Source organism: Callithrix jacchus, chromosome 14 (genome assembly GCF_049354715.1).
Source record: "Callithrix jacchus isolate 240 chromosome 14, calJac240_pri, whole genome shotgun sequence".
Taxonomy (NCBI): domain Eukaryota; kingdom Metazoa; phylum Chordata; class Mammalia; order Primates; family Cebidae; genus Callithrix; species Callithrix jacchus.
The window spans coordinates 90,015,471-90,020,476 of NC_133515.1; the positions used below are offsets into that span (position 1 = coordinate 90,015,471).

Consider the following 5,006-nt stretch of genomic DNA (forward strand, 5'->3'; position numbering starts at 1 on the left):
AAATGGAATGAACATAAAAACGACTAAGCATGTGATCTTTGACCACATTCATATAGTTTTTAAACTAATCTTTTACAATTAAGGAGTCACTTATTTGAAACCATAGAATTGACAGATGATGTGTGTCATGTAAGTATTAGTTTAGAAACGTATGAAACAATTTTCGTGGTGGTATTTATGTGTGGAGAGAAAACTGTGTAACTATCAGGTATTTTAGAAATGCTGTCTAAACTAGAATGACATGTATTCAGTATGATGTATTCTTTCCCTGCTCCATTCTAATTGTTTAAAAGCTACCAGGTGAAGTTACAGAAGTTAAACCACTAAATCTGGCGTCTTTTCTTTCTTACGCAAAGTATCTTTTCTTATAAATGGGGTTATTTAATTAACCATCCTTCTTGGTGACCCGAGTTATAATCAAAAGAGGCCATGAGACCACAGACTACTACTGACGAAAAGAGACAGTGCAGACACTTTCATCAATCAACAGGCAGTCCAAGGGACAGCAGAACACAAGTCTGGGTAACATGGATTTGGTGAGAAAGCAAGCTAAACCTCCTGTGTCTTAATATTCAAAGAGAGTCATTCTATACAATTTTTAACTTTCATACTAATCCAAGAAAGCCGCCCCCCCCCCCAAATTATTCTGTTTAAAGGCAGGGAGGTGTATCATAACTTTTAAAAACATGTCAATGCAAACATACACATTTTAACTAGAATAACTCATTTTCTAATGATGCATCATTACTTATAGTTAGTAAAGTGAACAGCCTAGTATTATAACCTATTTATATCCAAGGAACATAGTCAACTAGCTGACAAAATTTACCTATCTTTTTGTCAGTAAAAACTCAGTCAGTTGAGATTGAAACAGTAGGATTAGATTTCTAATGCAGAGTACAACTCTTGCCATAACATGAACGTTAGTAAAGAAACTCACTGCCATGAATACTTAGGATGCGCAGGTACTTGGCCAACTCCAGACCTAAGGGCAATATAAAGCTACTCCAAACAAACACCCCACAAATCATAAAAACCCAATTCCCCATCAGAGCTTTGGTTCTCCTCTGTCGTTTACTCCTCGGAGTACATCCGGCACAGCGCTGCATTCGGGCGGCACACAAAAGCTTCAGGTTGTCTTCCCAACTCCGTTAGCTGTTCTAATGAAGACACGCAAGGATGATGATCTTTTAACATATCTGGCAATTTAGAAGTTTTCTCTTGAAGATGTTGAGAACGTCTCACTGGTGTTAAAAACTTCAGCTCCTTAAATGCGGAATTTGTTTCCTCAAACTGCACCTTCCTGTTCATACTTTGCAAGTATGGCATAGTAGACACATTATATTTAATTAAGCAACTTGTCCTTGTTTCTGTATTGGGGGTTTTAATATCATGGGTTGGATCTTTTGTTTTGCTCTTGCTCTTTTTCACCATCTTGGAATAGCACATTTCTATGATGTTTACTCTTGTTTTCAGTTTTTCTGGATCTACATCAACACCTGTATCTTCAGCACTGACTTCTGTGACGAATTCCTTGGTTGCACAAGACTTCTCTGTATTTTCTTCCGAATTAACTTTTTCTTGACTCTTCATTGTTAGAATTCTACAATTGTGTGTCACATCTCTTCAATAGGCTGAGCCCCTGCCAGAATGGCTTTCTCATAGATTGCAATAATATTTTCAACAGGACTTGTGATTGGTTCCATATGTTCAAGACATCTCCAATACTTAACAAGCTTTTTGGCATCTGGAATATTTTTAATCAGGTCATTAAGTGTGACCAGCATATCTTCTTTCAGACATCCCTCATTAATCAAATTCAGGCATTCAGAAAATGTGTTGTTTACTTTTTCAGTAAATAATCTTTGTTCATCTTCTTCTGCCATGGTAATCCAAAAAGACCCAACTGGTTTTTCTTTTTGTCCTTTGGGGTCATGCTGAATAACTACTGAGTTCAGAGGCCTTTTCAGCACTCTTCCTTTGCCAGTTTTCCACTCACTCAGACGAGCTTTTCTCTCTTCTGCAGTTTCTTTGGGATGAGCTGATCTATCAGCAGTTGCTTTTCCTATACTATGTCTTCGCTGGTCAACGGGCTTCGACTTTTCCATGTTTGTCATTAGACAATGAAGCAGGCCTGGCCACAACTTCAGATGCTATGCTTCTTGACAGTGTCTTACTTCTTATTATATCTTGACAAGAACTGGATTTGACACTAAGTAAAGCTGTTTTTGATCCTAACAGTTCTTTTTCACGAGGTACTTTCTGGATTGTAACATGGGCAGAGGTTCTACTGATGCCTTGTTTCACAGCGTCCTGGGTATTACTGTGATGATTTCTAATTGGAGGTCGCACGAGTTGTGTGTTCTGAGATGTAGTGCTCACAGATTTCGTGGTGGCAGTCACACTTGAGGATCTATTACTTGTCACTGTTACACTGCTGGTGTTTACAGGCTGAGGCTCTGTGGCTCTAGGGACAGTGATTTGAAAGTTTCTTTGTTGCTGCAGAACTCTCATTTTTGACTTTTAGGGGTTTTCTAAATGAATTCACCTTAGACTGAACAATCTGGCCACGATAAGATCCAAGCACGGGTTTCTCGGGCATGTTAGCATCTTGCTTTGTTTTTCTGCAGCTATCTGTTTCTTTTTACTGTTGTTTTTCAGGTGAAATGCCTGGCTTCATGTCATACATTGACTTTGGGGATCATCTTCAGTTAGGAACGACTGCAGGGTTTGATTACTATCCTTAGGTTTATGTGTGTCAATTACTACAGTTGAATTGGTTGGTTCATTTGAAGGTTTTAAAGGAATACAATTTCTCCCCACGATTGTACTATTTTTGCTCCCTACAGGTCTCTTCACATTTTATCAGCCATTTTTTGTTTTAAGTTTCAGCGCTTCAGTCCCTTCTTGAACTTGGTCCTCAGATGTCACAGCTCTCTGACCTCTACTGGATAACATCTCATTTTCCTGCTTGTGTGCAAAAAGTGTTTTTCTTCTCAAAAATGTTCCTGGAGTTTTTGTTTTCTTTGCTCTTTGAATGCAGACTGGGTCCTCTGACTCAGGGGCAGCTGCAGGTCTCGGGGCACAGCCAGGGTACTCACTGTAGCGTCAGGTCGGGGGATGCATCTCCGCTTTAGCGCCTAAATAGAACTTTCTCAAGCCAACGCGGCCGCACACCGCAAACGCCAGCCGCGGATAAGCCCTCAGACGCCGCCACCGCCGCCCACAGTGATTTTTAATTGTTTTGTTCACAGCCATTGCCTGAGACGCGGTACACGCTTTGTAAACACTTCATTGAATCAATAAAGTAGGCTTAAAATAGGCATAAGAGTGAAAGTTCCCGTGGCATCAAGGGTATCAAGGTAATGAGATTACTTTTTATTCCTATATTATATGTCTCCCAAGATGTCTATAAGGGAATTAAGGAACTGGTAAAATGAAAAGAAATTCCCGTTTCCCGTGATGGCACTGCACTGGGAGGCCACCAGAGGGCAGGGCTGCCCTACTGTCAGGGATTGTAACCACCAAGTCAAGTCTAAGTCTTATGTAATGCAGGGCTTTAGGTACAGGTCACAGAACCTCCCACCTAGGGACTTTCACGGTGAGAAGAATCAATCCCATTTCTCCCTCACCAAATCTCAGCTTCCTAGACTGAAGCAAAAGCATCTCACTCTTGCTCTTGTGTGAAGAGTACATTCCATCTCACTGGGCCCCACACCTTCTTTCCTGAGTACTGAGCCCGTCTGAGTGCTCTCTCTGGGATCAGCAGCAAGCAGGAAGCGGTTCCTACCCTCACGGAGCTTGTCCCGGGCTTACTAACCTCAGACTCGCACAGGAAAGCTCAGGTAGGAGAGATGCCAAACCCTGCAAAAAAGCCAAGAGCTTAACTAGTTAGGGAATCTATATTCATTGCTGTATCCACTCAGAAGGCACCTGGTACTGACTCCTGTGGCTGGGGCTTGTGTGATGGTTCATTCATTCTCCCCAAAGACATCTGGAATGCCTGTTTTGCACGGGTGCTGCTCCAGGACTAGCGGGGGCAGCAGTCTCTATTCTCAGGAAACTCACAGTGTAGTAGTGGTAGGGGATAGGCGATAAGCACATAAATATATAGTGTAAAGGTGGGGATACGCGCTATGCAGAAAACCGGGCAGGATAGGCACATTGAGAGTGTTAAGCTGGGGCTGCTGTTTTGTATAAGGAGGTCTGGGAAATCTCTGGTGAGGTTTTTGTTTTCCCAAAAACAAAAGTGGGAGCACTTTGCTCCTAAGGTTCTGGGATTACAAGCATGAGCCACTGTGCCGAGCCCTCCACACTGTCCTGATTTCTTGTCTCTTCCGGGCTCCTCCTCCGTCACCTCGCTCTAATGTGAGTGTCTTTCTGGGCACTAGGCTTTCCCAGTTCTCACCCTGTGCCTGCTGTCTGCTGTCTTGGTGTGACTCTCCACCCGCTTGTTTTGTTTGTTTGTTTGTTTGTTTGTTTTTGTTTTGTTTTGAGTCAGAGTCTTGCTCTGTAGCCCAGGCTAGAGTACAGTGGCATGATCTCGGCTCACTGCAACCTCAGCCTCACACATTCAAACTATTCTCCTGCCTTAGCCTCCCAAGTAGTTGGGATTACAGGCGCCTGCCACTGCACCCAGCTACTTTTTGTATTTTTAGTAGAGACAAGGTTTTACCATGTTGGTCAGGCTGGTCTCGAACCCCTGACCGCAAATGATCTGCCTGCCTTGGCCTTCCAAAGTGCTGGGATTACAGGCATGAGCCACCATGCCCTGCCTACACACATCAGTTTTTATGTGAACATGCTTTGGACTCTCCTGTGCACATGCCCAGGAGTGCGGTTGCCAGCTCAAAATGGTAACGCCATGCTTCAGTTCTGAGGAGCCTCCAGACTGTTTCACCTCAGCTGCAGCATTTGCATTCCTATCAGCAGTGTATGAGGTTCTAAGCCAGGCCTCTTGAATTTTTCCCTGAGGGACCCCAGGGCATTGTCACACTTCACATGTC

General features: G+C 43.0%; 1 pseudogene; it reads right to left on the bottom strand.

Moving 5' to 3' along the window:
• Positions 1-1,052: 1,052 nt before the first annotated feature.
• LOC100395631 (cytoskeleton-associated protein 2 pseudogene) lies at positions 1,053-3,079 on the bottom strand (annotated as a pseudogene).
• Positions 3,080-5,006: the final 1,927 nt, after the last annotated feature.